We start from the raw sequence: 13,195 nt of genomic DNA, 5'->3' as shown, positions 1-13,195 counted from the left end.
CAACCTTCCGCCTCCAAAGAGACACCAGAATCCCAACCAGAATAAGGAGAGGGGAAGCTTCAAGAATGAAGGAAGATCTTTCCCTCGAAGTACTTTCTCAGGAACTCCGGCTCTCTCAAGAATGCAAAGGGAAGAGCTTCGAAGTGAGAACATGTGCTTCGGATGTCAGGGGTTTGGGCACCAGCTCAAGGATTCCCCATCTCCTTCTGTGGGCCAAGGAAGCCTATGCAAGTGGAATTGGCCAGTGGAAAGTTTCTTTTTACACACCTTGAGACAGACCTTATTCAGTTTAGCCTAGATGGGAACGTAACAGAGTGCCAGTTTTCAGAGTCCTACCCTTGGGTCTATGATGGAATCCTTGGAATGGATTTCAAGCTGATATTCATTATCACAAAGGAACCATCTCTTTCCTTGACCTTCACGCGAATAAAGTCCAAGGAACTGGAATTTTTGGATCCCCAATGCTACAATTAGTCAAGGCTTCTAAATTATTAAAAGGGCTCAGAAAGAGGCAAGCTGTTAATGTCGTTATGATGAATCCAGTAGACATAAAATGCAAGGCTAAAGAACTAGAGTGGTTAAGTGAGTATACAGATGTGTTCCCTGAAGAGCTGACTGAGATGCCTCCGTCTCGCGAAGTATATCATGAGCCAGTGGCTTAACGTGCATACAAAATGCCAGTCCCTGAAGCCATAGAACTTAAGGAGCAGTTAAGACAACTATTAGAGCAGGGATTCGTCAGATCTAGTGTCTCACCTTGGGGTGCGCCCATTCTCTTTCAAAAAAGAAGAAAGATGGAACGCTAAGACTCTGTATTGACTACAGAGGATTGAATTAATGAACAATTAAGAATAAGTATCCTATTCATAGGATTGAACAACTTCTGGATCAGTTAAGTGGGACCCAAATGTTCACAAAGATAGATCTCAAATCCGGGTACTACCTACCAGATCAGAATCAAGGAACAGGACATCCCAAAAGACAGAATTCAATACTTGCTATGGGCATTATGAGTTCACAGTCATGTTGTTTGGATTGACTAATGCCCCGGCGACATTTAATCGTCTTATGCAGGATATTCTCAGAGAATACTTGGATGATTTTGTTCTTGTCTTCTTTGATGATATCTTGGTATACTCAAAGAATGCTGCAGATCATGAAGATCATGTGCGCATAGGATCTTTATACCTAGGTATGCTCAGATAGCATCCCCTTTAACTAACCTTCTCAAGAAGAGTACCCTTTTTCAGTGGACTACAATGTGTCAGAGTTCCTTTGATAAGCTGAAGACAGCCTTAGTAACCAACCCTGTCCTTAAATTTCCAGATTTTACCAAACCCTTGAGGTAGTTATTACTGATGCCAGTGGGTTTGCCTTAGGTGGTGCTCTTATGCAGGAAGGTCATGCAGTGGCCTATGAATCTAGAAAACTCAGAACATGTGAGAGAAATTATGTCCATGACTTGGAGTTACTCTCAGTAGTTTATGCTCTGAAGCTGTGGAGACATTATCTCATGTTCACACATTGGGTCCACTGGCTTTGGTCAAAAGGCTTTGTAATTTTTTATTTTCACCCACAGCGTATGATTGTACACCCGAGCCTGCGTGCTCAAAACGAGGAATGATTGATTCACCCATGGTATGAGGGTTCTCTGCCCGAGCCCACCTAGAGTCTCAAAAGTGATTTGTATGCATGTGTGATTCTCGATGGATTTCGAGATGGTTGTGAGAGTAGTTGGCTTTCACAAGTGGTGGTGTGCATGGGTTGGTGCCTTTCTCGAACACTATAATGGTTCAAAAAGGATGAGGGTGGATTCGTCCGATCAAGTGGTGCTCAAACGAACTTGGTGTCTATGTTGGGTAGATACGGCACACACACATTGACACATGTGAGTGGGTCTACATGCATCTAGCCACATGATAACACTCCAATTTATCATTGAGTGGGAGTGTTGAGAGATGTGTTGCATGAGGGCAATTCTAAATTGTATGGGTGGTGATAAGTGAGTGAGATACACCTCGCTTAAGAGGGGGTGTTGAAATATGTAAGCTCGGTTTATGCGTGTGTGGGAAAGTACTCTAAAAGTGCTAAATATTGTGTGGTGTGAGTTGTGGCCACTCATGTGGAAAAGAGAGTGACACATGTAAAGTGAGATGAGGGCTATCTATATTAGAAGCCTCATCGGTATGGCTCATTGTGATATGCAATAGAGATGTTGTGTTGAGTGTGCTACTCTCCCTCTCTCTAGTCATGGAGTTTTTGGCGTGGTTTAACCCACCTTAGTTGTGCTTAATCTATGTTACTAATCACCATGATCAATCCTATATTAGGGTTTTTAACATCGGTGTGGTCTACATGGCCTTGGATGGTCCATATGGTACGTACATGTGTGGAATGGGCTTCTCTTGGTGTGCTATGCATGGTCCATGTGATTTGTACATGGAATCTCCAAATGCTTGTTCTTCTCCCAATGTGCTCTATATGGTCCATGTGATCCATAATGGTCAGAATGGGCTCTATGCCATTTCTATTTGCATGGGCTTCTCAAACTATGCTCTGCCTTGTGCTTTGTGACCTATACATGGTCCCAATGGGCTACCCAAGACCTTTACATGCTTGGTGTCATCTTGGTGTGGTCTATATGGGCCATGCATCACCCCATACATGGTTAGAATGGGCTCTATACAATCTCTAGATGCTTGAGCATCTCACGGTGTGCTTTGCATGATGGTGGTCCATGTGATCTGTACATGGTCAGAATGGACTGCCATTCTCGATCATCTCACGGTGTGCTTTGCATGGTGGTGCATGGGATCTGTACAAGGTCAGAATGGACTGCTCAAGATCTTTATATCTGCGGTGTCATCTTGGTATGGTATGTGCAATCCATGTGATCTACATATGATTGAAAAAAGCCACCTGAGATTTTTACATGCCTGGCCTTGCCCTGGTGTGGCTTGTATGGTCCATATAGTGCCAACTCAAGCACATACTAGGTTGGAATAGGCTAGCCAAAGTCTTTAAATGCTTAGTATCATCTTGACGTGGCCTGTATGGTTAGAATGGGATGCATGTGGTGATTATGTGGTCGGTATATCCTCTATGTAGTGTCTATGGTTCGTGTGTGTAGTAGCTGTATATGGGATTTGTATCTCGTCAGTGTACATGTTGAGAATGGGATTTTTGAGTGGTTTGTATGATCCACATGGTTCTTGTATGGTTGGAATGGACTACATGTTGAGAATGGGATTTTTGAGTGGTTTGTATGATCCACATGGTTCTTGTATGGTTGGAATGGACTACATGTGGTCTTTACGTGGGAGTATTGTTCATATCTCTACATCGTACGGTCCATTTGATTTGTATATTATCAAAGTGGGCTCCATGTGATATTTACATGCTTAATATAGTCTTTGTGTGGTAGCGTTGTTCCTATTTCTACTTCATACGGTCTATTTAATACATATATTATCAGAATGGGCTCCATGTGATCTTTACATGCTTAATATAGTGTTTGTGTGGTCTATGGTCTATATGGTCCACATCAGTTCAAAATTGATCAGAGCTGATCTTTATATGGTTGGTATTGTCCTCTTGGGAGGTCCAAACTATATGCGTATCCTTTGAAAGGCCACATGTGATCTTTATGTGTTCAATATAGCCCTTGTATAGTATGTATGGTCTATATGGTCTATTGGTGTGGAAATGGACTACATGTGATCTTTATGGGTTCAATATAGTATGTACAAGGTTTGTGTGAATTGTATAGTATGTACATAAGGTGACAATGGGCTAAATACATGGCCTATATGGTCCATGTAGCATGTTTTTAATTGGGATGGCCTCTAAGTAATCTATATATGTTCAATATAGCCCATGTTTGGTCCGCATGGTCTTTGTGGCCTATATACTATGGTAATGGAATTTATGCGACATTGACATGGTTGACACATGGTCAGAATGGGCTAACCGAGATCTTTACATGCTCGGTGTTATCTAGGTGTGGTTTGTACGGTCCATAATTTATGTACATGGTCGAAATAAATCTCTTGAGATATTTACATAGTCAGTTATCATCTCGATGTATGGTTTATATAACATGTGTACATAATCGGAATGGGATGTCTAAGATCTGTGTTATCGTCCCAGTGTGGCATGCATGGTTAGAATGGGATCCATGGTGGTTTATATAACATGTGTACATAATCGGAATGGGATGTCTAAGATCTGTGTTATCGTCCCAGTGTGGCATGCGTGGTTAGAATGGGATCCATGTGATCTTTTTTGTGGAATTTGTAATCATTGTGGGGTGTATGGTCCGTCCGTATGTGTGGCAATATACATGCCTACCTTGTTGCTAACTATTTTGACCTGCATGTACAAACCCTTCAAAACTTGATTGCTCATGTATACATGCTAGATTTACTCATCCCAGTATCCAAACCCATGTGGATGTCATTTATAACATCAAAATCATAAAAAACAAGGCTGTTGTAAACTGCAACTTTCATGCCACCTAGACCATGGCTATAAATGGGTCCACAACCACCTTGGTTTTGCCTAGGTTTTGCCTAGGTTTTGACCTAATAATAGTCCAATATATCTACTAGACTCTGGTTATGTTAGCTTTCCACTAGCACTTACGGTTTGGTTATGCAGACCTAGTGAAATTGACAACTTTGCTTATTGTGCACTACTTCTACCTTGTCCTACTGCTTAATGTTTTGCCATGTCCTAGGGGACCCACATAAAACTTGATGGCTCACCTATATACACATTGGTGTACTCATCCTAATATCAAAACCCATGTGGATGTGATCTGTAACATCAAAATCAGCAAAAATAGGGTTGTATTATAAATTACAGTTTGCATGCCTCTACTGCCACCTAGACCATGGTTGTAGATGGATCCAAAAACCTTGGTTTTGTTGACTTGGTGATAGTCCAATATATTTACTAGACCCTCGTGATGTCAGCTTGCCAATAGTACTCCTATTATGGTTGTGCGGACCCCAACTTTGCTTGTTGTGCTCTACTTATAGCTTACCTTGTTGCTCATTGTTTTGACCTATCCTAGTGCGACCCACATGTCCAAACTCTTCAAAACTTGATGGCTCTCCTGTATACACATTAGGTATACTCATCCCAATATCAAAACCCATGTGGATGTCATATGTAACATTAAAATCATAAAAAACATGGCTATTGTAAACTACAACCTGCATGCCTCTACTGCCACCTAGACTAGTCCTCCAGACACCTTGGTTTTGCCTAGGTTTAATGCTCTCTCTCTCTCTCTCTCTCTCTCTCTCTCTCTCTCTCAATTTAATATTTTATCTCTCTCTAAAGCCAAAAGAAGGGGCCTTTTTTTGGCTTTAGGTATACTCATCCCAATATCAAAACCCATGTGGATGTCATATGTAACATTTGAAAAGATGCAGGGGGGAAGAGAGCTTGAGCTCTTGCAAGCACACACACACACTCACAAAACCCTAATAGAGAACACACAAGGTGAGAGGTTGAAATCTTCTTCTTCTCTACTCAACACTCAACACACCATATACAAGAATAAGAGTACACACAATATGAAAGGTACTCAACCAATACATACACGGGTTCTCTATAGTGTGAACCCGACTAAATGAGCTGGCGCTATAACTATGCCAGTCTCTAGAATTGCTGTCACACAGCCTATCATCCCACTGGCCGCATATCACCCAAGATCTCACCAACCATGCCAGTGGTGTAAGTGTGGGGCCTATCCCCCAGGCGGGTCATCAGTGTCCACCGCCTCACTAGACGAGCTCGATATCTCAACACTCCCCCTCGAGCTCGATATCTCAACACTCCCCCTCGAGCTCAACTCCATCTCATGTACACCAAGCGAAGCCCTGAATCTGCGGAGCTTCTCTGTACCTAATGCTTTGGTGAAGATGTCAGCTACCTGATCCTCTGTGCTGACATAAACAAGGTCAAGGTCTCCTGCCAAGACCTTCTCTCTGACGAAGTGGTAGTGGACCTCTATGTGCTTCGTACGAGCATGAAAGACTGGGTTCCTGGCCAACTGTATACTGCTAATGTTGTCACAGAAAATGACAACTTGTCTATCCACTGATAGACCCAAATCTGCAAGTAGCTTTCTCAACTAAGCTACCTCACATGCTGCCATAGCAGCTCCTCTGTACTCGGCCTCTGTACTCGATAGAGCAACCGTAGGCTGCTTCTTGCTGCTCCAAGTCACAGCAGCACTCCTCAAAGAAAACATGAATCCATTGGTAGATCTTCTACCAGCCCAATCAGCATCTGTGTACCCATGTACACATATCTCTGTCCCAGTCTCATAGAATAGTCCACAATGCAAAGTAGACTTCACATACCTCAGTATGCGTCTCACTGCATCCAAATGCGGTTTCCGTGGAACCTGCATAAACTGACTCACCAACCCAACATCATAGCTCAAATCTGGTCTGGTGATCGTCATGTAGATCAAACTTCCTACTATGCGTCTATACATAGTAGGATCCTCCAAGATCTCTCCTGAATCTGCACTCAACTTGCCATTCTGATCCAATGGCACAGAAATAGGCTTACAGCCTGTCATACCATACTTGGACAACATGTCCAAGCCATACTGTCTCTGCAGTAATCCAATACCATGTGGTGACCTAATCACCTCAATGCCCAAGAAATATCTGAGCTCCCCCAGATCCTTCATCTCGAACTTCTGTCTAAGCAGGATCTTTACATCAAAGATCTGTGCATCATGGTCCCCCGTAATGATCAAGTCATCTACATAGATGACAACAAGCACAACTCCTCTATCACCATGTCTCACATACAACGAGAAATCTGCATTGGCTACATGAAAGCCAATAGTGACAAGGCTTTCTTCAACCTGCAAACATGCTCGGGGTGACCCACATCCTCATAACCAGGTGGCTGCAACATATACACCTCTTCTTGCAAATCCCCATGCAAGAATGCATTCTTTACATCCATCTGATGTAAAGACCATTGCTTTGACGCAGCCACTGCTATCACAACTCTCACCGTTGCCATCTTGGCAACTGGGCTGAAAGTTTCCTCATAATCAATCCCATATGTCTGCGCATATCCTTTGGCTACCAATCTAGCCTTGTACCTGTTTATGCTCCCATCACTGTTATGTTTAACTTTGTACACCCACTTGCATCCAATGGCTTTCTTGCCTTCAGGCAATTGCACTAAGTCCCAAGTTTCATTTCCATATAGTGCATCCATCTCCTCATCCATAGCTTTCTCCCAACACACATTTCCAACAGCCTCATCAATGCATGTGGGCTCTACAACCTGCACAACCTTTGCCATATATGCATAGTGATGTGCCACATAACCATCATATGTAAATCTCTGCACAGGGTTCTTCACTCTCCCTGATCTTCGCAACTTTTCATTCATGGCTTCCATAGCCTTCTTTACACTAGGTGTTCTCATAGCTGGGATCCCAAGCTCTTCATCAAGGCTCATATCTGAGCCATTAGTCTCTCCATCAACATGAGAATGCCCTGCAGAAATGTCAGGCATACCAAGGGGCTCAACCACTTTCTCTTTTCCTTTACGTGATGTAGTAATCACATTTGCAGGACTGGTATTATGACGCAGCCTGCCACTCCATGGTCTATCAACAGACCCACTAGATGAGGACTCTCCTGGTCCACTCAAAGACTGTGATTGCTGACCTGCATTCTGTGCAACCACACTTCCACTCACATCAGCCCCAACAGCTTCTTTTTCAGCAGCATACCAGCTGCTCATCTCATCAAAGACAACATCCCTGCTTACCCTCAACTCACGTGTAGCAGGGTTATAACACCTATATCCCTTTTGCTCAAGGGAGTATCCAATAAACACACATTTTTCAGCTTTTGGATCCAGCTTAGTTCTCAGCTCATCTGGCACATGCCCATATGCAATGCATCCAAAGACTTTCAGATGAGACAAATCTGGTTTTCTGCCAGTAAACCTCTCCTCTGGAGTTACATCATGTATGGCTGCAGTTGGAGTCCTGTTCATGATGTATACTGCTGTAGAAACAGCCTCAGCCCAATAGCAATGCGGCATATTCTTCTCTTCCATCAATGCTCGCGCAATCTCAGCAATGTGCCTGTTTTTCCGCTCAGCAACTCCATTTTGCTGCGGAGTGTATCTGCATGTATACTGTCTCCGAATACCATTCTTCTTCAAATATTCAGAGAACTTATTGGAGAAGTACTCTCCCCCTCCATCTGACCTTAGGCACTTTACATATTTCCCTGTTTGCTTTTCAACCAAAACTCTGAAATTCTGAAAGTGAGTGAACACCTCACTCTTCTCTTTCATGAAATATACCCACACTTTCCTTGTGTGGTCATCAATGAAAGTCACATAATACCTGCAGCCTCCCATAGATATGGTCTTCGTAGGACCCCATACATCTGAATGCACAACATCTAGTGCATTTCTGCTCACATATCTGTTACGTGGAAACACATGCTTTGTTTGCTTCCCAAATTGGCATGCTTCACAGATTTTATGCATACCTTCCACTTTAAATTTTGGCAGCCCTGTCACAATTCCTTTTGTCTGCATAGACTTCAATCTCTGCACATTCACATGTCCAATTCTTTTATGCCATATGTCTGTGTCTGCAACAATTCCTGAACCATTTGCAAACATCGCAGCACTCATTTCAGGCATGTCTACATTCAACGTAAACATTCTGCCCACTCTGTTGCCTTTTGCAACCAACCTACACTTGTCTTTGAAATCTTCAACATAACACCCATCAGGGTTAAACCGAACCTGCAAACCCTGCTCAATCATCTGGCCAACTGAAACCAGATTCTTTGTTATGTTCGGTACATGAAGTACATCTGCAAGGTACTTCACTTTGCCATCCTGCATAGACAATGGCACATCTCCAACGTGGGCAATTGGATGAGCAGTGTCATCCCCTGTTTCCACAAAACCTGGTCTTTTCGGATTTTTCATCTCCTTGAACCACTCCCCATGACTTGTCATGTGGTTCGAAGCGCCTGAATCCACATACCATACATTATCTTTTTGTGCTGCATCAACATTTTCAGACATGGCATTCACAACATGCTGCATAACAAACAACCTTTCATTGTCCTCATTATTTCTGCTTGAGGATGCATAGTTGTTTTGCTGCACTTTCCCATTTTGCATGTTAGCCTGCTTCTTATAACATTCTGACTGCACATGTCCAGGCTTACCACAATAATAGCATTCACGTGCATCATTATATTGCCTTTGCCAATTTCCACGGCCTCTTTGACTCCCCCTGCCTCTAAATTTGCCTCTTCCACCTGCGTGTTGTTGTTGTTGTTGTTGACTCTGGGACTGTTGTTGTTGCTGCTGTTGCTGACCATAATTCTGATTACCTGTTCGGCCACCTCCTTGACCGCGTCCACGGCCTCCTCTACCTCGTCCTCTTCCTGAACTCGTGTAGAAGGCTTGTTGCTCTGAACTGTTTTTGCTTTGTGAAGACTGTTGGTCTTCACCCAAGCTCTTCTCTTCGATAATCAGCATAGACACCAAATCTGTAAAGTTGGAAATGTTTTCCCGAGCTGAATGGACGTCTTAAACGCCTTGTATTGTGGCCCGAGACCACGTAGACAGACCTCCACCTTGTCATCATCATCTACTGACACACCAATAGATGCAAGGGATTCCACAATACCCTTTATCTTCAACGCATAGTCATTCACAGACATGCTCTTTTTTTCCACAGTATGAAGTTCATTCTTCAACTGTATCTTACGTGCCTTGGTATTTGTTTCATAAAGCTTTACCAAGGTGTCCCACGCCTCCTTGGGGGACTTGGCATCCTGAATGTGCCCAATCATGGTGTCCTGTATACTAATGGATAGCCAATACATAACCTTCCTGGCTCCTTGGTTCCAGTCTTTAAACTCTTTCACATCTGCAGCAGTCGGATTTATATCCCGGTATCTCCGGTGCCTCTTCATGCTCACCTTCTATGTAGTCCCAATAGCCTTTTCCCATCAGGAAATTCGTTAACCTAAACCTCCAAGCATGGAAGTTATTCTTATCCAGCTTCTCAGCCACAATTTGAGTTATCCCATCATTTGACATCTTGCCAAACACACAATTTTACCAGAACCTGCACTGGTTTTTCTACACAAACTATTGTATTTTCTGCACAATGGTACTGTAGTACTCTCAAATGTCACAACCAGTGACTTCAATGTGCATACATACACCCAATGGCAGCTGTAGACCTCTTTGCAGCACCCACAGTGTCTGCACAGTCAATCTGTCTTCCTGCAGTTCTTAAAACAGAGTTCTGCAGAGAATTGATGACTTAACCGCAGTGCTCAAAATCGCCTGCTTTCTGAAAAACGGAGGCCCAGACGCGCCCGAAACGCGTTTTCGGCCCAGAAATTGTAGTCCGAAGGACTGTATAGTTCTTTACTCCCGCGAAGAAATCTTCTCAATCAGAGATCGTTTGCCGGTGCCTCCCGTAGAGCTCCCGACAAGGGTGTAGTCACCAACACAATAGGGAAGAGTAGTTGAAGCTCTTACCCTCGTACCGCTTCATGTGGTTCTCTTGCTTGTAGCTCAGCCCTTAGCACGAACCAGGCTCTGATACCATGAAAAGATGCAGGGGGAAGAGAGCTTGAGCTCTTGCAAGCGCACACACACACTCACAAAACCCTAATAGAGAACACACAAGGTGAGAGGTTGAAATCTTCTTCTTCTCTACTCAACACTCAACACACCATATACAAGAATAAGAGTACACACAATATGAAAGGTACTCAACCAATACATACACGGGTTCTCTATAGTGTGAACCCGACTAAATGAGCTGGCGCTATAACTATGCCAGTCTCTAGAATGGCTGTCACATAGCTTGTCATCCCACTGGTCGCATATCACCCAAGATCTCACCAACCATGCCAGTGGTGTAAGTGCGGGGCCTATCCCCCAGGCGGGTCATCAGTGTCCACCGCCTCACTAGACGAGCTCGATATCTCAACAACATTAAAATCATAAAAAAACATGGCTGTTGTAAACTACAACCTGCATGCCTCTATTGCCACCTAGACTAGTCCTCCAGACACCTTGGTTTTGCCTAGGTTTAATGCTCTCTCTCTCTCTCTCTCTCGATTTAATATTTTATCTCTCTCTAAAGCCAAAAGAAGGGGCTTCTTTTGGCTTTAGAGAGAGATAAAATATTAAATTGAGAGAGAGAAAGAGAGAGAGAGAGAGAAGGCATTAAACCTAAGCAAAAAGAGGGTGGGAGAGCTATAGCACCGGGCTGTCCCACCCTTTTTTTGCTTAGGTTTAATGCCTTTTGAGAGAGAGAGAGAGAGAGAGAGAGAGAGAGAGACAGAGAGAGACAGAGAGAAGGGGCCTTTTTTGGCTTTAGAGAGAGAGAGACAGAGACTGAGAGAAGGCATTAAACCTAAGCAAAAAAGGGGGGAGGGAATCTTTACAGAGAGAGAAAAGGCATTTAATTGAGAGAGAGAGAGAGAGAGAGAGAGAGAGAGAGAGAGAGAGAGAGAGAGAGAGAGAGAGAAGGCATTAAACCTAAGCAAAAAAAAAGAGGAAGGGCTGTAGCGCCCTTCGCGTACAGCCCTCCCCCCTTTTTCTTCTTCTTAGTTTTAATACTCTCTCTCTCTCTAAGCCTTTCTCTCTCCTCTCAATATATATATATATATATATATCTTTTTTTAAATACCTCTCTTATGCAATTTAATACTTTATATATATATATATATATATATATATATATATATATAAACATGTAATAAGCCTTCTCTCCCTCTCTCTCTCTCTCAATATATATATATATATATATATATATATATATATATACTTTTCTTTTATTTTTTAATATCTCTCTTATGCAGTTTAATACTTTATATATATATATATATATATATATATATATATATATACTTTTCTTTTATTTTTTAATATCTCTCTTATGCAGTTTAATACTTTATATATATTTTGCATTTTAAGACCACGCCAATTGCATTTCTCCACTCCTATAGAGCCATAGGGGGCATGTTAAGAAGTCATAAAACAGAACCATAGGTTCCTGCCCTGCACATGCTAGAGCAAGATTTCCACAAGACATTTTGGGCCATTCAACAAAAAAAACTAAAAAGCAAGGTGAAGTGTCTGGGATGGGTTGCAGGTGAGGGGAAATGTGGTCAACTACTCACAAATTGCAACAAAGGTGTGCTAGCCCCATGCTTTTGGTCACAATATTCCCATCCCCAAGGGAAGACATCAGAGTGGGTGTGGTTTTGTAATAGTGATGTCACTCACATGTGGCAAGTTGATTGCAACATCTCCCCTATGCCGCCTGCAGGTTTTGAGCTTGTGAAGTTGCAGGTATTGACCTCGATAGTTTTTTATTTTAATTGATTTTATGGGTCAGCTAGGTCATGACTTGTGAGCAACAACTTCTTGTGCACTTATTTCTCACATCCAGAGGGGCGATAAGAGCATTGTTATATTGTCATTGATGCGCTCATAAGTCTCCATGCAAAGGTGGGTATTGATTCTTGAATTTGTTGCTCAAATGTTGTCGAGGTAGTAGGTAAGACTGCTGATAGTTTGCTTGAACACACAAGCTCTTGTGTTGGTGCTAAATGCACGAGCGTGGTTGAGTGATTTGCTTGTTGTTTCTTGGGCCTCCATTCTTGTTGAACTTTAGGTGAAGTTGTTGGGGTTGAAGTCGGTGGTGAGGTTTTCTTCACATTTTTCGATTTTGGCAACCATATGATGGAATTACCATCATAGTATCCTTGTTGTTGAAGCACATGCATAGGCACCCATCTTTGATAAACATTATAAACTGGTGGCCGATGTGCTTGGTGCTAAGGCTTCCTTCTTTGTGCGAGCTTAGGGGACTTTGTGATACGCTTGGGGACCCAAGCTTTGGTATTTCTTTGGTAGTACCCTTGTGCTTGCAGCAGTGTTTTTTGGTACCCACCCTTGATGACTTGGTGAAGTTTTTTGAGGAACTCGCATAGGCTTTTGTGGACTATGTTGTGGAGTACTTTTCTTTTTCCTTGGCCTCAGAGTGCTGCGTTGAGGAAGAGGCTTTGACTGTCGAGGCATCCAAATTTGATTGGCACCTTCATAGTAGCCTTGAGCTACAAGTAGCTGC

This window comes from Cibotium barometz, chromosome 57 (genome assembly GCF_041138505.1).
Source record: "Cibotium barometz isolate CiBa-2024 chromosome 57, ASM4113850v1, whole genome shotgun sequence".
Taxonomy (NCBI): domain Eukaryota; kingdom Viridiplantae; phylum Streptophyta; class Polypodiopsida; order Cyatheales; family Cibotiaceae; genus Cibotium; species Cibotium barometz.
Note: the sequence above shows the minus strand (reverse complement) of the source record.